Source organism: Chrysemys picta, chromosome 13, assembly GCF_011386835.1.
Source record: "Chrysemys picta bellii isolate R12L10 chromosome 13, ASM1138683v2, whole genome shotgun sequence".
NCBI classification, from domain to species: Eukaryota; Metazoa; Chordata; order Testudines; family Emydidae; genus Chrysemys; species Chrysemys picta.
In genome coordinates this window covers 48,214,578-48,237,264 of record NC_088803.1, presented here as the reverse complement: position 1 = coordinate 48,237,264, position 22,687 = coordinate 48,214,578, and the positions used below count along the sequence as shown (strand labels likewise).

The 22,687-nt window shown below is 43.1% G+C and overlaps 1 protein-coding gene across 4 annotated transcripts in view; it reads right to left on the bottom strand.

Annotated features, from left to right (window-relative positions):
• SLCO4A1 (solute carrier organic anion transporter family member 4A1) overlaps window positions 1-22,322 on the bottom strand; it is a 48,021-nt gene extending 25,699 nt beyond the window's left edge. For 2 of the 4 annotated variants that reach the window (XM_008178593.3, XM_005302900.3), the window contains exons 1-3: window positions 22,223-22,322; window positions 21,038-21,155; window positions 11,996-12,116 (exon numbers count right to left, since the gene is read on the bottom strand). The gene's annotated coding sequence lies outside the window, so the exon portion shown is untranslated. Of the gene's footprint in view, window positions 1-11,995; window positions 12,117-18,193; window positions 18,277-21,037; window positions 21,156-22,222 lie in introns of all 4 variants that reach the window. The other 2 variants (XM_065566130.1, XM_005302899.3) reach the window with 2 other exon arrangements.
• Between the last annotated feature and the right edge of the window lie 365 nt (window positions 22,323-22,687).

Genomic DNA, 22,687 nt, shown 5'->3' with positions numbered 1-22,687 from the left:
CATTACACTTCCCTTGGAGGGCGGAGCCTAGATCACCCCACCCCTCTCGCCAGAAGCACCGGGGAGTGGCTGGAAGTATAAAAGGCCGGCCTTGCAGCACAGTTGGGGCAGAGCCTGCGGAGGCGAAGGACGCTCTGCCTGTTCTGTAGCATCCCGGAGGGGAACCTACGCCTGCCCGTTCCTGATCCCCAGACACCGACGAGGACTGGCCCGGAGTGCCTGCTGCCGTGTCCCCGAAGGAGCCGGAAGAGGCCTGGAGGTCACAGGTACCGAACCCCGGGGAGGCAGGAAGTGGCCCAGGGGCAACCACGGAGCAGCCGGCTGCAGAACCTGGCGTGGCTCAGTCGGCATGTTGCGGCTGGATCCCCACCAATGCAGGGGCAGCCAATCCTGCCCCTGCTAGGGCCCTGGGCTGGGATGCCGTGGAGTAGGGTGGGCCCACGTCCTCCTGCCACTCCACCCCGGGGTGGCTGACTCCCTACACTGTGCAGGGAAGCTCTAGACCTGAAGAAGGAGCCATCGTTACCAGCACCTGTAGACGGTTTGTTTGCTGGCTGCCCGAGCCTCCTCAAGCCCCCAGCTCAGTTATAGACTCTATTTAAGGGCTGACAGGTAAAGCCGCCCAAACCCAGGCTAAAGCCTAACTGTGACTATTGATCGCCCAGCCCTATTGTGGGCTCTTGGCTGTCCTGCGGACTCTGGTCCTGGCCAGACAGGACTGGACTGAGTGGCCTCCCTCCGAGCAGGAGAGCGAGGGACCATTACGGGGGGCAGCACACTGAAGTTTTGCTTATGGGCACCAGATTGTCTTGAGCAGCCTATGGTTGCAATTTAAGGTAAAACAATAGTGGTTCCTATTTGGGCCCCTGGGAAGGGCGGCAGTCCAATAATAAGGGTTGGGGTTAGGTTTCCTCAGGCCTAGTGCCATCTCTATTGAAGACAAATATGGTTTCCAGGCCAGTGGTGCGTCTCATTGGGGCACCTCTGCAGTGGCTCCGAATCACAGGACAGGATACTTCTCAGTGTAAATCTGAATTAATTCCATTGGCTGCAGTGGAATTACTTTAAGGACTTGTCCACTCGGGAAAATTAATCTGAATTCACTAAAGGTGTGACTTTAAAGTGGATTAGTTAAACTGCATGAAACCTCTGTGTGGGTTCAGTCAGAATTACAGTGGCCTTACTTCAGTTTAGTTTGAACAGAGGTTTCATGCAATTTTACTAATCCACTTTAAAGCCATATATTTAGTTAATTCAGATTCATTTTCCTCAGTGTCCCTTGTGTGGACAAGCCCTAAGTTTACAACTGGGGTAAGTGAAATCAGCATCTGGCCCAAGTTGCTTCCCCTTGATAGATAATGTACAGGAAAAGAACAGTGACGCAGCAAAGGCAGAGGGATTGCAAGGTGACAGTCAGCATGCGTCTGATCATTTCCACCATTTGTACTTGTTTTAATGTGTGAAGAGAGTCACTCTTTAATCGTCTCTGGGGAGAGGGGCAGAGGCGTGGCAGTGGAGGAAAGTCCTTTTCGAAGACGTGACTCTGACGCGGAAGAGGGCATACCATTTGAATAGCTGTAAACCACTGGTAGCTGCAGTGGCCGTAAAGCGACAGAGGAACAGCTTATCCTGGTAATCAACGCAGATGTGATCTCAGCAAAACCCTCTTCTGTATGAAGAAACTTTTAACAGTTGCTATGTGGAAACCATGAATTTCATATTGTAAAAGGTCCCATGTGCTCATTTTTTGGATATTGTTTAAAAACAGGTTGTAACTATCATGAGAACTTTCCACACTTGGATCAATTTTATTTCAGGCCCTGAGATCTATCTGCAATTATTCTGTGACGTCCTCTCTATAGTTCATTAGACTGTACGTGCCATTTTACAGCCAGCCAGAGGGCACAGATAACTGACTATAAACTGATTACTGATGAGGATTGCCTACTCTCAAAGTGGTTCTTGGGCTGGGTACTCTTGGTGGCTCCAGTTTCCCCCGTAACTGGTTGTGAAATACACTGGTTGAACTATAATAAATGGAGACAGTGAGGAACCCCATTCAATGCTGGTCTTAAATAAATTAGAAAATAAGATATTTGAATTGTTTAGTGCAGGATATTTTCAAAGCATCCATATTTCAATCCCTGCATGTCAGGCTGTTGATAAACCTGTGACATGCTGCCAACACTTGCACAAGAAGCTCCTATAAAAATGTTTCCCTTTAGACTGCAATAAACCACGTATCAACAGTGCCATGGGCTTGCAGAGAACAGGGGTGAAGGAGAAGACGAAACTGTTTGTTTGTTTTCCCTTTAAAACAAAAACACTTTCTGATCATCTTAACCCAGGGGGAAAGCAGCAGCACTCGGCAAACCAATTAGTATTAAGCTGCATTTTGCTGGAAACACTTACAGATTATTTCTTTATATCTACATATATAAACTGGCTGCACCAGCTTGGTATAGATTCACAGCTCTGTGTGTCTGTGTGAGTGAGAATTTGACATCCAGAAAACCACTGGGACCAACTTGTGTGCAAAGTAGGAGTTTGTGGCTACAGAGTACAGGTGCAAATACTGAGTGTGCAATTTTACACTGCCAAAACAAATGCTGACCTTGGAAAATTCAGGCCTATGGTACTATGAGAGGTATGGACCTTATGCCAATGTTATTAACTATTTCACTGCTGATCATTTGGGGCTTGATCCTGCAAGCTGCTAGGCACTGTGGCCCCCAATCCTGTCTTCGGTAGTTCAAGAACTCACACACTTAAATTTAAGTGCTTTTGGATCACAGCAGAAAGTGCCTAGCAACATTCTGTACTGAGCTCTTTACCAGGAATGTCCAGCTACTGTGGGACTGAGTGTGGAGTGTGGATTTGTGACCAGAATAGAGAACAATCATTCTTTTTGTTTTCTCAGTGGAACTCCTGTCAGCAGGCTGCTAATCTAAGAATGTATTCACATTTCATGAGTCATTTTCACCAAGATAAAATTTGTACTCTTCATGAACTGTCAGTTCTAAATCCTCCGGGCTACTGCTAGCACGTGCTAACACAGAAACTTTGAAATATAAGTGCAGTGCCTAATTTAAAAAAAAGTATCATCATAAAACGGTAATGTCATAAATATAAAGCTATCTGTGATATTTATTTTTTTTACCAAGTGGCCTTAGTACTGCCATCACCCTTCATTTATTTTCACTTCTTTTAATATAGAACAGGAAGCAATACATAAAAATGCATCAACGTTCTATCTACATTAAAGTAAAAACATGGCTACTGCTTTGAGAGAATCTAGGCTATACGCTAGAAAATATATTCAGATGACCGTCTATACTATGCACCAGTTTCTTTACTGAAGTTTATTTTAGCATGAAGCCATACAAAAAATCAGTCTCTCAGAGTGTATCATTTTTGTGAGCTCATCTTTCTGGTATTCTCATTACACTTGCTCCTAATAATCTAAAGATAATAAACTCTTAAACTATGGATGTGTGTCGTGGTATACAAACCCCCCACCCTGGGCGAGCAGGGGTTAAAGAACTGCTCTGGGCTCAGCCAGCCCCGCCTGCTACACCTGTAGGAAATGCTCCAAATGGGGAAGGAGTTAAAGGCAGCGGAGCAGCTCAATTGGGGGCAGACCAGAGAAGAGAGCAGACCTGCACCCTGTAGCTCCAGCAGCGGAGAGCTGAGGGCAAGACAGAATCTCTCCACACAACAACTGCCCAAAGGTCCCTCCCGGAGGAAAGGGAGGCCCTGCTGCTAAGACAGCTTGAGAGGGAAGCATTTCCCTCTGCCTCTCATAGGCACTCCAAGTTTTGTTCATTCCCCTCTATTTTGTTTCAATGACCCCAGCAGAGGAAAGCCCTAGGACACAGCTGGCCCAGGAGGGTGGGTAGGCCATACCGCTGAAGGAGGAAGTTGCAGTTGCTGCACGAGAGCGGTAGAGAGCTACACACAGCCGCCTGAAGCTGCCTTGTGGTTTGTGGACACCCTTCACTCCGCCTAAATGCAGATGACAACTGTGGGACCATTGCGGGGGGTGAGTGGGGGTGGGGCATAGCCCTCAAAGAGCTTTGGGTTGGAGCCTAGTGGCATGGGAGGGCCCCGGGCTCCCTTACCAACAACCCCCCTGCAAGTCATGGGCCTACACCCTGACCACTAGGCAATGCTACCCTACTGACCCACCCCTGAGAGAGGACCATCACAGGATGTTTTATCTGATTTTTTTTCCCACACAGAGAAACTTCATTCTTTAAACTGTCAGCACTAACTGCCTTTGTAGTCATATCCTGACTGACTCAATTTGCACCTACGTGCTGCATGAAGGAAAACCGTACTGCTTGAATATAATGTCCAGCAAACCAATTTTTACCTAGGGAAGTAATTTTAAAAATCTGGCTATTAAGTAGGAGCAGTTCACTTCCATAGGGAAGTGCACCTCCTTCAGAGGACAGAATACAGCCTTTAGAAAAGAGAGCTTGATTTAACTACATACAATTCCTAATTGGCACTGTTTATAGGCACCACACAAGTATCGCTTTTCACTGATCTCGATTTTTAATGACTCAGCTGATCATTTCCAGATTATTTTAAATACTTCCAGATTGCTTTGCATACTGATTACACTATCCGTAAACTATACATTTACCCATCTTTCAGAAAGATCACAGCCAAACTATGCTTGTAAACTTACTTACTTTCTGTACAGCCAGGCCTGAATGGTCAATTTAGCAAAAGCACCAAAGCCACAAAAGTATTTGGCTTGCATTTGATTATGAGATTAATAAAAGATCCTCCCACGCCCCTCCAAAAAATATTTGGCATTATATCAATAGTGAAAATGGCAAAGGTTTTCATTGGATTAGCATTGAATATAGCACAATAAGTCACAGGACCAATTAAAAATACTCTGGAACTCAGTTGCAGACCTCAGTTAGACGAATGTAATGAGTTAGCTGATAATTGGCATCTGACATAATCCTCTTTGCTGCAGCATGCCCAACAATAGTTAATCTTCCTTTTTACTCTGTGGCGGTTGGACTTTTATAGGGTCCTACTGTAGCAAATGACATTCTTTCACAATTTATGCTTTCCCATCGGTGAAAGTGGCTTACGCTATGTGGGTAGACGCTGAGGTATTGTGTTACACCATAGTGTCGTAAGGAATATTTGCTCAGTAATTGAATAAAAACCAAGCCCCTTTTTCCTGAGTGAGGAAGGCTTACTGATTCTGACCGTCCATCCATGACTCCCTGGTCCCATGGCTTCCTAGCAGCACCCATGACTCCAAATCATTTTCTTTTAGGTTAGATTGGGGAAAACAGAGCCAGGTGGCTGAGCTACTTGGTGGGTCAGACCAGGCCTTATAGCAACAGCAAAGCCTATCCCTGGGGGAATAATGGCCTGTGGATCAACCAACCTGCAAAACCACTTACTTCCCCCTGCAGGCCTGCCCTTGCCTGGCTGTCAATTCACCTTCATGACAGCATGTTGAGAGCTGATCTCTATAGCAACCCCTCCTGTATGGGTTCTGCACATCCGTAACCTCTCCCCCTCACCTGTTCTCCCGCAGGTAGTAAAACTGTAGTTGTATTTGCTCCTGTGTGAGATAGACATCTCCATTGCTGCAGGCTCCAAATATATTAGTCAACGTATGTCTGAGCGGGAAATACGATGCATAGAGCAAACATTCAATGAGTATGTATAGCCCCAAAATATGGTTAATTAGAGTAATAGGTACTGTGTTGGTTTTAGTGCTTCTCATACAGTGTATGAGTGATAGTTATTGTGTCCTGTTCTCTTATGCATGGTGTCCTGAACCAGTTAAAACAACTGATGATACGATATGGTGCCCAACCTAAATCCTAAACCCAAACACCTCAGACTTTAGGAAAGTTCAGATCTTGACCCAAATTTTGCATCTCAGGCACATCCATCACTCAAGAACAGGCCAAATTCTTCTGGCCCCATCTGGTTAATTTATCTTAGTAACATGTATTAAATTTTTCATGGATTACTTGGGTTATGAGGATTATCCATATTATTTCTGTCACAGATAATAAACTCCATATGGATAAAGTGTAATCCACTCATTGGTTTATGAACGGCAAAGCCTCCCAAGGAGTGTCACAAATCCACATGATGCTTCTGGGAACTGGCTTTTTCACTGAGAGTGCTGATTTAGCTAAAAGATGGGGAAAAAAGAACACGTACAATATACTGACTATGTTGGGATCCTTCCCTGGTACGTGTGACACTGTAAATAATGTCACTATCCTAAAATGGTTAAGGGCCTGAGATCTTTTACTTCGTAATCAGTCCGGGAAACAGTGAGTAAGAGCTGGCCTCAAGAAAATATAGTCCATTTAATAACTGCAAGCTAATAGTATATTTCAGATAACCTCCTTCCTCCCTCCCAGTTTGACAAAGGCTCACTGTGGTTCATTGGGGCTGTGCAAGTGTGATGAAGGGCAAAATTTGGCCCTCTGTATGAATGTAATTTACTCCATTCCAAGGCCAGACAGGATGATCACAATTGTCCCATCTTCTGCTTCATATTGTGAGGTCCCTTCCTCCCTCATTAGTTGCACTGGAGTCTATAGCACCACTTGAGGAGCAGGGACTACTCAATGAGTGTAAGACTAGTAGGATCTGATCTTAAAGGATCACTTTAGCAAGGCTCCATAATAAAATAAAATATTATTAATAAATAAAGCTTAGCACTTACAGAGCACTTTGCACTTCTTCAATGCATTTTGCAATCATTAACACCATTCATGTAATAATACTATTTTCTTGTACTACTTTCGTGTAATAATGCTGTTTTGATGGGTTTCAATTAGTTACTTGAAAACACGTTGAAGATGAATCAACCCAGATTTTCAGAGTGTATTTATTTATTTCAGTTTATCCATGCAACTATCCAAGTGCCTGTGCATGGATCTAGGTGTCTTAGACAGACTCTAACAACACACAGTTTCAATTCAAGGAAGAGATTTAACAGCATAACTTTCATTCTGGCAGAGAAAACATTACTCAAAAATAAAGTTTGGCCTTCAGTAATATAATACCCAAGCTTCTCCCATTAATACCATTCCTCTTTTAATGCCTTTCTCCCCAAAAATTTGAGCAAATATATGGAAAAGTGTGTGCTCAATTGTTGTGCTCACCATCCTGTACAGTAAAGGTGCTCAAATGCGGCCAGTTGGATGTTAAGTGAGTGCACTGCAAGATAATTGCCCATGCAAAATTAGGCACTCCAGTGCACATGGACTTTTGTGCACATGCATTTCTGAAAAAGAGCTAAGTATTATTGTTTTCAAGCAGTTCGGTTCTTTAATCATATCTAGATAAATTCACTGGTCAGAATAAAATTGCAGCATAAACCTTTCAAAATCAGCTTTTCCAAACTGTTGTCACAGTGTAACTGTGAATAAAGCCAACCACTATATCTCTCACTTCTGTACCCTCTCTATACATTCATTAACCAAAGTAGAAACCTGACTCCAACCACTTTTAAAAAAAACCATGGATTAGCAGAAAATAGATAAATCTCTCTCTCTCTTGCTCTGAAAGTACGCATCTATTCAGTAGACACTCTAGCATTGTTTACATTTTTGAAAAAATTCAACATTATAAAATGAAATATCATTACCAGGCATCTTTGCAGATCATCTACAAACATCAGTTTAATCCAGGTAGCTACCTTAGTAACAACTGATAAAGAACTTCAGTCTTCTTCAAATTCTTTGTGAATAGGACTTTTTTGTACAAGTAACAATTTATTAGCCATCTCCTGTAGGGCCCAATCCTGGAGTAAGATCAGGCCCCTGAATGCTGTGGTTTGACAAGCCTGGCTCATTAAATTGCATTAGTGGCTTAGGCAAAAGTGATTACCTTTTTGTCCATACAGTGAGCATACTAGTTCCATGCACAGGGACTCACCTGATGGAAGCAGAATATTGGGATAAAGTCTATTTATTTTTTATTTTTTCTGGATACTTAATGTTCTGTGTCTTTAACAAGACTCAGATAAAAGCAAACTTACAAATAGTCATTCCCACTAGGTTACATATTTTCAAATCTTTAACCTCCATTGCTTTCCTCCAGGGCAGCAAAGTTTCACACTGATAAGAAATGATTAAATTCCAGTGTCTATCTTGGAATCCACTTTCCCTTTTAAAAAAGAAAGATAACAACACTGGAGAGAAAAGGTCAGAAATACGTTCACCATGAAAGCATTCAGCAAATTCGTTCGCTTTATTCATTGTTCAAAAATACATGGCCAGACGTTTCTATGACTTCCACTGGTTTTATACTATCTTGCTACTGTTGCATTGACTTCAGTGGAGTGACTCATTTATGTGGGTGTCACTGAATTAAGCCCAATGGGTTCTATCAATTACAATTATTGCTAGCTCAGAAGAAAGCTAATTGCAAGACGGTCCAAGATTTTTTTTTTGTATAAATTTCTTTTAAATGTGGGATCTAATCAAAAGTTAAATTACTGGCTGGGGTCAGCGACTTTAAATCCACTGATATAAAATTAATTAAGCCATGCATCAAAAGAGAAGGCTGGAGATGGCAGGGATCCAGGTCCTTCTTGAATCTAAGATTATCCAGGAACAGCTCATTAGTGATCTTTAGAAACACTGGTATTTTCAGGATGTGTAAACTGGACACAAATTAGGACTATAAGTGGAACTGGACATTGTGTCAAGGTCTGCCAATATTTTTCTAGAGTGTACAGGGAGACTTTGGCAAATCAGTAAAGTGCTTGAAACCAATATGGCTTATTGTTAAAGGCAGCCTAGTCAGCAAGCTGTAAAGTGGCCATGTAGCAAACTCAGCTTGACCAAGGCAGGAGGGGAGGGAGTTTTGGCTGCCACAGAAAGGGCAGCTTGACCCCCGCGTCCTTCCGGATAAGAATTGTGTTGAAGTTGCTGATACATTTTAGAAGAGCAGGATGTGCCCCAGGAATGTCTATTGGAGTCTCAAGGCTGCAAACTCTGGAAAAACCCACACCTGGTTAATCAATAATCAGAAGGAGCCTCTTGCTTGCCCATTGGAACTGCTTGCTTAACAAGTTTTCTTTAAGGGACATGTCATTCTATTACTAATGTATAAATAAGGGGGAAAAGCTTGAGATAGTGGGACTCGTCTGGGGACTCTTCAGGACTGGGGTCTCTCCCTCTGTATGCATCTTGTGTTCCCCACTGGCAGACGGGCTGCCACTGTGCTACTCGAGAGCCACACCCAGCTTCGGTAATTATCAAGGGTTGGGAGTGTGTTACTAACCTGTTGCGGACGTGTGTAAGTGCTTGAGACTAAGTAAAGTTTAGCTTTAAGTGAAAGCACTCTTGTGTTGTCCTGTTTGTGCCAGCCATCTATCGGTCGGACGGCCGTGTCTCCCCAGTTTTATTTACTGACACCACCTCGCCCAGAGTAAAAGTTACCAAGCGCTTTGGGTTGCAAGAACCCTGGATAACAATAGCTGACAGCAGAATCATGTTCTGTCTTCTTCCTTTACATTAATTTCCCCCTTCTATTGTTATTATTTGCTACTGTGGTCCTCAGTACATGCAGCAAAGCCAGGATTTATGTACTTTGGGACCTCCACAGTTTCCTCCAAGTTTCGGCCGCTGGCTGCCTGAGAAACGTGGTCAGTATTCAACCCTTCATCACATTCTTGAACTCCCACTTCTTGGGCTGTCACCAGCTGCACAAGCTCCCTCCCAGCATTGTCTAGAATGTGCCCCGTTTGGAAGATGGAGGAGACAATCTTAGCAGCAGGGAGGCCCTAGTTTTGAAACTCTTATGTGGGCAAAGAGCCCATTGTCTTTAATTGATGATCATACATAGCACACTGATAGTGGTTTTTCATCTGTAGATTTCAACATGCTTTAGAAAGGCGGGGAAGCATTCTTACCCCATTTTACAGAGAAGGAAACCAAGGCATGGAGAGGTTCAGTGTCCTGCTCAAAGTCACATGGCAAGACAGTGGCTGAGCCAGGGATGGAACCCAATCCCCATTCCTGTAACAGACTCTGTGTGGATGGACTTCTGTGCCCGGGTGAAACGTCAGTGGAGGTCTGCTCACATCCAGTCCATTGCAAGATCAGGGACCAAGTCTCTTGGCTCTCAAGCTGGAGTCCACTGCCTCTGCATGATCGGCCTCGCAGGAGCAACAATCATGTATAATTATACACATGGATCTATTAGTAGCTATGGAACTGCTGACCACAGTGTGGGAAATTTGCCCCTGTGCATAAAAATCCTATGCTAAGTCATATTTAATTGTTCTAAGTAGGGTGAATTTCACCCAATATCCATAGAAAGCCACAGCAGATGATTAAAGCATTTTAGGTACTAGATTATGTATAATAAATAATAGAAATATCCCATCTCCTAGAACTGGAAGGGACCTTGAAAGGTCATTGAGTCCAGCCCCCTACCTTCACTAGCAGAACCAAGTACTGATTTTGCCCCAGATCCCCAAATGGCCCCCTCAAGGATTGAATTCACAACCCTGGGTTTAGCAGGCCAATGCTCAAACCACTGAGCTATCCTTCCCCCCAAAGATTCCAAGATGGCTGGAAGTTAAAGTTAACAAAGTTCAACCAAGAAACAAGATGGACATTTTTAGCAGAAAGGACAATTAACCTTTGGAACAGACTACCAAGGGCTGTGATGAACTCTCCATTGCTGAGAGTTTTTAAATCAAGACTAGATGACTTTCTAAAAGAGATACTCTAGTTCAACCACAAGTTGTTGGGCTGGACTCCGGAATCACTGCATGAAAGCCTACGGCCTGAGTTATGTTAATCAGATGATCGGATTGCAGGGTTCTTCAGGTGTATCTCACTTTCAAACAGCGCCGGAAGGGTGTGATCTTTACATGCCATGCAGTGGAGCCAGGTACACAAGGAGTGGCTGTCCAGCTGAAATAGTCGTGCTTTGCTTAAATCAGTTCCTTAAAATTATTTTAACACTGTTTTTACTGTAAGTACACTGCTTTCCAAACAATGTGCAGAAAGGAAACAGTTTCTTCTTTCATCACTCTCTTCTTGACTCTCCCCAAAAGCAAACTAAATATAAGCTTTATGATTCTTCCTCTTACATGAAACACTATGTCAGCTTTTGGCTAATTTGAACACTGCGGTCTTGCTGCACAGCACCACATTATTACATTAGCCAGAATTCTGCATCCTGAAAACCCCCCTACATATTGCATAATTGTCTTATTCCCTAGGCTTTTGAGAAGATCCGAACCTCTGGTGTATTCCAGCCTCCGAATGCAAATACCAAATCCCCAGGTTGCATTCACAGCTGCAGCAACTGCACAAGGACACTAGGAACTCCAGCCTGCCGAGCTAGGGGTGAGAGTTGTGACAGAGTAGCACTGAGTCAGCAATAGGGACTACTGAGCATGACATTTGGGAGGTCACAATACCAGAGGGTGAAGTAGAGTAAAGAGAGGAGTGGGATGACAAGAACAGTGTGGCCAATACATATCATGAGACACTGAACAGCGGGTCAGGAATGGGCGCTTTTTGGTCAGTGGCTGGCCTCAGGACTGCCTCAGCTGTAGGCTTCTACAGTGACTCTGGACTGGAAGCAGGAGACATTGGAAATCCCAAGTGTGGTCTCTATGCATTCATTGGGTTGCACATAGGCACTCTGACTTGGTCGTACCCTGTCTTCATTTCCCTGCATGCCCCTTTTCTCCCTCTGCTAGCTGCCCTTTCTTAACGGATGGTCGTCTGAGTCTAAATTAATAAAAATCAGACCATCGATTTTGTAGCAGAACTCCCGTTTGATTTCAAAGAAGAGAGCAGACAGCACATTATGACGCTGTGTTGTTAAACCTTTCCAAGAAATTAAAATTCACATAAACCAGTGATCGTATGCAAACACAGATCCATGATTTAAACAAACAAACAAACAATAAACTTTATTCCAGGGCTAGAACGCTGGCTTAAAAGATACAAACCCAGATAGCTTGTAAACCTCCCTGCTTCTCAGAGGGCATTTTCAAGTCACGGAGCCATTGATCAGATCTATGATTCGTTCCCATGGCCAGCCAGCAAATTGCTGCCAAATGGTATTTCTTCCTGAGATAGAGGAAGAAACGAGTGTATAATATTCTCATTGTCAAAGCGAAACATCTGCTGGAATTCGGAGTGGTTTGTTGTCCGTGTGTGGTAGTGAGAAAGCCTGTAGTTCATAGTCTCCACTCTCTCTCACACATGGGAAATTATAGTATTACATAGCAGCTGTTGGAGGATACGTTTACTTGGAAATCTGAAATCTGCCTTTAAAGGATTCTTGCCTTCCATGAAACAATCGTGTGATTTTCATTTATGATTCAAGAAAATTTTATTGTTGTCCACAAAGGGCCAGTCTGTATCTTGCCAGCCCCCTTAGCCTTTAGAGTGTTAAAGGAGATGAATACAATGGAAGAAATTCTGCCCTCAATTATGAACATGGATGGGTGTAACGGAGGGCAAAATTTGATCTACTCTCCTTCTCCCTAACAAACTATGGGTCTGATTCTGCCACCCTTACTCACCTTGAGTAGGATTTATTCACACAAGAAGTCCAGTCAAGGTCAATGCAACTTCTCACAGTAAGTAAATAATACTCAAGGAAGAAAGAATCTGGCCCCCTATGTGCTGGAGTGTGAGAAAAACTTGCACTTAAAAAACTGCATTGTTTAAAAAAATAATTAAGGCAGAGATATTCAAAGCTGCCTAGTGAACACAGTTGCCTAATTTACATTCGTTGTAATTCTGATTTTTTTAGGTAGTTTTGAAAATCTCCTCCTAAAATACTTCTTTCAATGTTTTCCCTCGGGTTTTAGGGAAAAAAAGTCCAACCAAATGGGTCACACCCTGATCTTGGTTACCCTAATGTCAAAGGAGTTATTCTGGATCAACACTGGTGTAAATGGAATCAGAATCTGGGTTCAAGGAGCCAGAGCCTCATTCCAGAGTAAATCTACTTCAGCAGCGCAAAGAGGCCTTACGCTGCCTTTGGGAGGCTGCTAGGGATTCCCTTGTTATAGGGGAATCCCCTGGTAGCATAAAGGGCCATGGCACCCACTCCACCCTCATTCATCTAGGGGATGTATTGCAGTGCTAGGCATGGGAAGAATCCACTATGCGTTAGCAATTCTGGGCCAGCAGAATGACCCCTCTGGGGCCATTCCAGCAACCCTGCACCTGCTCTAACTTGCACCAGGAATCAGGGTTGAGTCCATAGTCTCTATGTGGCCCCCCAAATGGAAGAAATTTTAAAACAACAATTTTTAGAATATCTTAATGTTTTAAATTTGGACTTGAGGTAGTTTTCTGGGAAGGGTATATGTAGGAACAGAAAAGGTAAGCACTTTTGGGAACCCTTATATTTCTTTATCAGGTGCTATGCTCATTTATCAGACCTCTATAGTTTGTATTTATTTTTCTATATCCTTGACAGCTAGCAAAATAAAAGTCCTATCTCATTGCCACAGTGTGGCCAGAGAGATGTATTTCACAAATGTGAAATTGTATCTCTGGAAACATAGAAAAATATTTTTGCTAGGAATTTCTTCAGACAGACCATAACAAATCCTTATGTATCTCCTTTGAAAAAACAAAATAGGGTCTTGTTTTCTCAACATGTACAATTACCTCCTACCTCCTTTAAAATCAATTTAAAAAAACCCTTGAGTGTTAGAAGTTCCCATTTCTGCTTAGACCTGTTATCATTCAGAAGAAACTGTATTCAGTTCCCTCAGTTTGCCATTCTGCAAGTTCGCATGGTAAAAAGTTGTTCAAGCCACATATAAAATATACATTATATTTTAAAATTAGGGGCCAAGTCATCCCTGGGATAGCTCTATGTAAATCAGTGGAATTACACAAAGGATGGAATTGGCCTAATGTGTTTAATTACAATGGGAATTTCAAAGACTAATCTAGATGCTTGCCATCTTACTGAAAAGTAAAACACAATCAAATTAGAATAAAAGGATGTTTTGCACTTATATTGCACTCCAACTACAGATCACAATAGTTTTTAAACTTCATTAAACCCCTAAGAGATGGCTAAATATAATGACACTTTTTGACACCAGCAACATGGAAATCTTGTGAAAAAGGTTAGCTAGCCTCTGTCCAAACAGAGGTTTAACATCAGAAAAACTCTTCTGTGTAAATATTAAACATTTTGCTTAAACAGTCTACCTACTTACCTCTCTCTTAGGTATTTCCAATGCAATGGCCACTGTAGCAACTAAGGGCATAGTGCAAACCCCATTGAAGTCGATTACAGACTTTCCATTGACTTCAGCGGTCTTTGAATCAGTTCTTATGTCAAATCAGTAATAATATAATATATGGAGATACCTATTTCATAGAGCTGGAAGGGACCCTGAAAAGTCATCAAGTCCAGCCCCCTGTCTTCACTAGCAGGACCAAGTACTGATTTTGCCCCAAATCCCTAAGTGGGTCTGTCAAGGATTGAACCCACAACCCTGGGTTTAGCAGGCCAATGCTAAAACCACTGAGCTATCCCTCCCCCCTTACAATGCCTATCATGATCGCCAAAGCAGGATGGACATGTTTGGTTGGGCGTTGTAATGGGATGGAATCTTTGACTCCTAGTAGGTCATTGTTTCATATGGTGATGAATATGGTAATGACTGAATATCATGGCTAGCTAGTAGCTCTTCAGTGGCCTGCATGAAAGAGTTTGGGATGGGGGGGTTGCTCCATCTAATTTATAATGGACAGATGTCCACATCTAGAAACCATCATAACAATGGGTCTGAGCCAATATCCTTCTGTGGTCACTAATGGGCATTGGATTAGGCCCAATATGGTAGCTGAGGTACATTGGCAGATCAGTGTATGGAGCTTTGAATTGTCATTGCTTTTGCACATCTCACTCTGAAGATAAAGGACTTAAGACCCAGAACCTCACAGACATTTATGTGCCTAATTCCCTTTGAAATCAGTGGAAGTTAGGAGCCTAAATATCTCTGAGGATCCGGTACTAAGATTCTGATGCTGTCACTTCAGCATCTTTCACGGGCTCTAAATTCACTAAGGCCAGAATGGAGCTATGACAATTTATGTCACCTGAGCATTTGGCTCTAAATTGCCTTAATAACAACAAGAATAACAATATACAGGAAAGAGAAAGTGGTTCAAAGATATTAAAGGAGCACACGACTGGCCTGGTCCTACTACCATTGGAAGGACATGATCTTACATATGGTAAAGGCTGCAGAGGCATCAGGCTATGAAGGGAGAGACAGCATTAAAAGGGGAACCTTTCCTTTGATATCAGACTCTATTTGGCTAACCACCAAGCCTGCAACAAACTAAATACAAGCATTGTGATTCTTCAGATTAGAATAAACACAGTGTCAGCTCTTTGCTAAATATTTGCATAGCAGGATCTTACTACGCATTACTATATTCTTATATTAACCAGAATTCTGCGTGATGGAAAAACTCTCCCATTGCATAATAATCTTACTCCACACCTCACTGACAGGAAGATGGCGTAGTGGTTAAGGAACAAACTGGAAAAGTCAATGTTCTATTAATGCTACCCCAGTGTGTTCTGTTCATGCTACTGATACAGAATTCAAAGACAACAACCAAATACTCAGTTTGTATTCCTAGAGTAACTGTGCCTGCACAGTAGAGACTCACTCCCGCAGGGTCTGGAGGAGGTCTTGTGAGAGAGCGAGAGGTTGCTGAGCACGGGGCTTTGTTACTCATAATCAGGGTGGATAAAAATCAATGATTTAAAAAAAATCAAAACAATCTTTTTTTTATTTAAATCGGATTTTTTTATAAAATGCTTTTTGAAGAAAAAACCTAGCTAAAGATATATTATAGCTCAAAGATATCTCATCACGGAGTAGGGATTACAAATTCTAATTCTATAGTATGAGACAATATATTCATGTAATGTTTAAGAAAAGTTTTGTAAATGAGTTCCAATAGTTCATGGATTAGGGACCCAATATTATGGGGTTCCAGGGACTTCTGTATAGATTATTTAGGTTAATCTTTCTATCTACCCAATGGGACTCAGTGCTAAGTCTAGAAGATACCATCAGAGATGCTTAGTTTTGCAGTTCTCAAACTGTGGATTTGTGTCTCCAGAGATAACATGCTTGTTAACAGCAAAAATGTTTTAAAATAAATAAATAAATAAATGATATATAGAGGTGAGAAATAACAGACCTCAACCTCTTCAAATTTGTGTACACAGAGTCAATCCCTTACCTCTCTCTAAAAGTGCAAAGTTTCAAAAAGTTCAATGAATAGAAGATTGCTGGGGACGAAATAGATCTGGACAAGGAGAAGAAGTCTGGAGACAAATGTGAGAAGGGTGGGACAGGCAGTAGAAACAAAAGTGAAACTGTTTGAGCAGCATATTCCGGAAGTCTTGAGGTCTTTCTGAGTGTAGCCTTCATTGATTTGAGACCTACCATACCATTCTCTCACTAGAAGGGAAAACCTATAATGGCAGCAGGCCATAAACGAGACCCAGTTTGGGTCTCATCTATCTCTGAGTTGTGAAGAATATGTACACCTCTACCCCGATATAACGCTGTCCTCGGGAGCCAAAAAATCTTACTGCGTTATAGGTGAAACCGCGTTATATCGAACTTGCTTTGATCTGCTGGAGTGTGCAGCCCCAGCCTCCCCCCCCCCCAGAGCGCTGCTTTACCGCGTTATATCCGAATTCGTGTTATATCGGGTTGCGTTATATCGGGGTAGAGGTGTATTAAGGTTATAACAACCAACAAGAATGCACTTTTATGTAGAAATCCATGATTAAATCGAGTGATCACCACCACGTATTGGCTTGACAAGAAGAGTATGATTAGCTGAGATCATTTTAAAGCGCTATGGCTATGCCACCCACTCCACCCTCATTCATCTAGGGGATGTGTTGGGGTGGATTAGGCATGGGAAGAGTGCCCGGTGTTCTAGCAATCATTCTGATTGATTGATGGTGCTGTGGTAGTGCCTAGCGGCCCCAACCACAAGCCAGTGACCCATCATGCTAGCTGATGTACACACACATAATAAAAAGACAGAGCTTGCCTTGATGTGTTTGCAATCTAAGACCACGCAGCACTGAGTGGTTGGATGCTAATTTCTTTGCACCCTGGGGTGCTTTTCCATCAGTGACTGACCCCCACACTGTCTCTGCTAAATGCAGCTCTGAGGCAGTAGCAACTACTCCTGGCTGGCAGTAGGAGAGACTGAAAATCTTAGTTGCTATGCGTGGAAACTGAACTCACGGGATTGCACTCTCCCTCTTTTCCAAGGTCACCCTATGGGCCAGATTCTCTTCTGGTGTAAATCACTGTAGCTCTAGTGACATCAAAGAAGCTTCTTTATGTCACACCAGCTGAAGATCTGGCTTTCCATCTAAACCTTGCCTCCCCAGCATGCCCACTCCCTCCCACCCCAGTCACCAGCTCTCATTTCAGAGCACACGCAGGTGTCAACTCGGGTTGCTAAACCCATTGTCCTAGACTACATGGAAGCCACTCAGCACTTCTGAGGGCTGAGTCCTAACGCTTTGGCTTTGCACTTCTTTCAGCAGTTCTCAGCAGCCTGCGGGACCGAGCCCTGGGTATACGTATACATTCATTGCATGCAGCCCAGCACCATGTTTTGCCAAAACCCCAGACACATTCTTCCATTCCCATTATTGCTGATTACCAAGATATATGCAGTATATATACAGGGCTCACTTGTATCCCTTTCTACTCGAGTGATTCTGCATAATAAAGGGTGGTTTTTTTAACATAAATTCATGTCCAACACGGCAATGTATACACCAGGAAACAAGACATGAAAAAAGCTGAGGATCATGTTGGGATATCCCCATGCCTGGGTGAAAATGAACAATCTGTCCAAAGGTGATAATAGCAATGCTAACCTACCTCACTGGAAGTAATGTGGAGCTCACTTTGCTAATGCTAAATGCCATTGAGATCTCAGGAATGCAAAATATGATATGAACATAATTATGATAAATAATATCCCAACAAATAGACTAGCCTTGCAAAGTATATTTGGAAACATGGTTTGGCAGCTGCTGTACTATGATCACTGCTTATCACACTGAAATAGCATTCCCCCACCTGTGGTCTCTCATTTTATACCTAGATTGGAAGTTCTTTGGAGCAGGGACCATCTTTTCTTCTGGTGTTTGTACAGCCCCTAGCACAATGACATACTGATTCCCCTAAGCAAAAAGACAACAATACACATCATAACTGATGTGGGTCAAAAATATCAAATGACAAAATTTTAGTGAAAATAGGGCCTTATTTTGAAAATCCAGTGAGTTTTTTTTGTGGAAAATTATCAACATTTTTCTTTTTTCTTGTGAAAAACATCATGCTTTTTTAATTTTGTTTTCCATTTTTAAAATAAAAATGTGATTGAAATGCATTTAATTTTGTTTTCAGTAACTTACAAAGAACTGAGAAACATTTCAAGAATGTTTTCGATAAAAATGGAGGAGGGGATTTCGATTTGCAAAACAGTCTGAAAACATTGGAAAATAGTTAAAACAAAAACAACTTCACATTTTTGATTTTTTTTTTCATGAGAAAAGGTTTTTCTTGCATGACCAGCCCTAATAACAACAGATTTTATCCCTTTCCATTGGGAAAATTATAAAGGCTGAGGCCGGGAACTCTCTGGGATTCAGCTCAGGGAGTTCACAGCCAATTATATACTTGAAGAGAAGGGTATTGGGTGAAGTGAAAGGGCAGGAGTCGTGGCCTCCACTTCCAATGGATTCTGAGTTCCAAGACAGAGGAACACAGAGCAGAGCGTAATGGTGTGTCTGTATGGAAGGCTGGCCCCAATTTTCCCCTGGCAGTGTAGTTTTTTTGTGTCAATCGCAACTGTAGAGGGGCCAAGAAGGAATTAAAGCCAATGAAACAGCACCAATTTTCAATCCGGTATCTACTCAGATGTCTGTGGGATCAGCCAGGGATGTCACTGCATAAAGCAGTTGGTTCACTATTCCACTCCCTCCTTCCTCCAGCAGCTCTAAAATCCCATCAAGCTACGTCCCTGCATGCCCCTTCAGGAGTCTACACACTCGCAAGAAGGGATGGTGCCGTGAAGTTTTATATTTATGCCCACCAGGACAGCCACTGGATTGGCATCCCCTCCGCCCATGGAAGAAAAGTAAATGATCCAATTCACGCTCATTATAAAAATGGTGCTGTGCTCTAACTGACAAAGTACAACAAGGGGGGAAAAAAGATAATAATAATAAAAGAACAATAGTAACACATTTTATTCTCTATTTAACTATACTTATTGTTTTCTTAAAATTTGGAACATTTCAATGGTACCTTGTGATACCATTGCATTGATAAAAATATTGCTTACAAAAATCACAGAAAACATCATGGAAATTGAAAAATTTCAAGATTTTTGACCAATTCTTTTTGCCAGAAATTTTTTGAAAAAAAAAAAAGAAGCCATTTTTCAAGTTAAAAAATGTTATGCAAAAAAGTCAACCAGCTATATGAAAAGTATTTATTATTATTATTATTATCACAATAAGATAAAAAGCCTTCATTATTGCACTAGAGTATTTCTACTTTCTAGGAGATCATATCATTTGATGAATACCAAGCTCAAAGCATGACGACCTCTCGGTATGACATGCATTGTGCCTGATTTGCCTGCTACTGTATCAGCCCACATATGAGGTAGTAAAATGTTCTGTGCTGCTCATAATGGTGTGAGTTGAAAGGTGACCTCTAGTGAGTCATTAGCTCCCACATATTACTTGACAATCCGCAATAATGTTAAAGGAAATAGAGAAAAGGGTGCGTAACATTTGAATGTGGTTTGGGTGACCTATCATAGATCTGAAAGTTTCCAAGTGGGGCAGTGATCATTCATGTTCTGGATTTTTTGCTTATGCCACAGGATTAAATTTAGGGCCGGATGCTGCTCTCATTTACACCAGTGTTAATCTGGAACTGAACTAAGGTCTGGTCTACACTTAAAGATTAGATCGACCTAGCTACCTCACTCAGGGCTGTGAAAAATTTCACTCCCTGTGCAACATGGTTAAGTTGACCTAGCCCCCCACTGTAGATGCACCTATGTTGATGGAAGAATTCTTTCATCAGCCTAGCTACCACCTCTCTGAGAGGGAGATTAACTACATCCGTGGAGTATCAGAGGGGTAGCCATGTAAGTCTGGATCTGTAAAAAGCGACAAAGAGTCCGGTGGCATCTTATAGACTAACAGATGTATTGGAGCATAAGCTTTCATGGGTAGATGCATCTCATGCGTCTGACGAAGTGGGTATTCACCCACGAAAGCTTATGCTCCAATACGTCTGTTAGTCTATAAGGTGCCACAGGACTCTTTGTCGCTTTTTACATCTATGGAAAAACCCCTTCCGTCGAGGCAGGACACATCTACACTGCAGCACGACAGCGGCTTAGCCGCAGTGCCGTAGGTGTGCCACTATGGTGTAGACATACCCGGATTTACTCCGGTGTAAGTGAAATCAGGATCTGCCCCTTTATGGGCAAGATTTTAATGTATCTGGGTTAACTCCATTGGGCTCCACACAATTACGCCTAACGTATGCTGGTCTAAGCAAGAGCAGGATCTGGTCCTCTATGGGAAGTGTTTCAGTTTAATTTGATCATTAACTCAAGGGGGGGGAGGGGAAGGGCGGGAACTGCAGAGTAGTAGAAAAAAGACTCATTTCCTGATGGAGGCGCAGGCAGGCGATTGCCTTGTGGCAACAGCAGGTGCATGACCGAGAATAACCCGACAGACACTCCTCGCTGAGTGCTGGAGCACAGGCAAGTCTCCCTCCCTTGCCTCAATTAAATAAGCCATTAGGCCCCTCCATCGCCAGCCCCTCCTCCTCCATCCTCTTGTCTCCTGGAAAAACTGCTCAGAAGCCCCAGCCCTCCCCAGGGCCCAGGGCCTGGGCAGCGTGTACACTTACCACATGGACGGGCTGTAGGAGGAACAATGCTGCACGCTACAGAAGCAGGCAGTTTTCAGAGCATGTGGCTGCAGTGCTGCGTCTCCCACGCACCCTCACCCAGCTTCAGTGAAGGTTTCTGAGGAGAGGTGAATTTCAAACCATAAGGTCACCCAGCTTAACATTAATTCAGCTCAAATATCACCGTCCCGCATCTTTGCCCCCCCAAGCGGAACACAAAACTGACCCATCAGCATGCAGGCCAGTGGCAAAATGAAAAGAAGCAGAGCTTAAAAGACCAACATATGCCTATCGGCATATACCCACAACCAATGATCAGAAATTATAACAAAATACTGCTGCTGGTGGGGGGGGGGGTTCCCCACTGTCTCTTTCATAACATCTCCTCCTCCTCCCCTGAAGTCTCAGCCCATTCCATGTGCTTTGTGCTCCCTCCCAGACACATGCAAAATTGAGCTATTTAGTGACCAAAACAAAAATCAATAAACACCAAACAAGCCAGGATTTTGCCCAAATTGTGTGGCCGGATCATGCTGCTATAAAAAGAGGGAGGAAGGTAGCGTGACATCAAGTGCTCATTCATTTGGTTTTTTACTACAACTTTGTCAGCCGGCCCAGTTCCCTAGCCACGTTAATACATTATTTATATCTACATCATTTAAACAGGGTGCCCAGACTGTGCCGATGGCTGTCTGTCTGTCTGTCTGTAACCCCAGAGCTAAGTGCTATATGGCCTTACTATCCTGTGAAGTAACTGCTGCGCATAACCTGACAATGAGAACACACAGTTCCCATTCATTCTGCACTGACGCACTTGGTCAGCCATTGAAAGCAGAATAAATATAAACTCATCAATGCTTAGTCCATACCTCTCCCCAGCCTGTATTTCCTGCCAGCCCTTAGCTGCCATCCTACTTCCCTAAGGCTGCCCACCTGGATCATTCACCGCCCTCAGGGAACAGATGCTTAGAGCGCTGAGTTTTGCAATAAACCTCAGCACAAAAGGGACCTAGATGAAAACAGGGAAGTATAATCTGGATCCCTATAATCATCATTTCATAGTCACTGTATAGATAATTTATCACCTTACAATCTATTACACTGCCTCTCTGCATTATTCTATACACACAATACTGGATACCCCATTCTCCCCACCTCCCCACCCAGCCAGCCATCCACATGTACCTCCTCCTGGCCTCTGGCAGCTGCTCTCTCCCTCAGTGCACGAGTTTCTATTTCTCCCTCCCTCCTTCCCCATTCAGTACCATCTGGAGGCCCGGCTGCTAGAAATGATTGATGAAGAGCCAAACCAATCCAGGCGGATTTAAGGTGGTGGCGTTATCCCAGCTGGACCAATAGAAGCGCATCTCCAGCGCAGGGGTGACTTTAAAACCGAAAGTAGCAGCGAGAGAAAGAGAGAGGAAAGTCGAGCCAAGCCTCCAGGGGTGGGGGCTAGGCTGGGGGCTTGTGACTGCCTGGGAGAGCCCTGCAGTGAGGTGGGTGAGCAGGGGTGGGGTGGGGTGGGGTGGGGTCACCCTGGGGAGAGGAGGATGGGGAAGGGAAGAAGAAAAGGGAGAAGGAAGAGAGGATGGGGAAAGGGAAGAGAAAGTTGGTGAAGGGAGGGAAGGGGGACAGGAGGAAAAGGAAGAG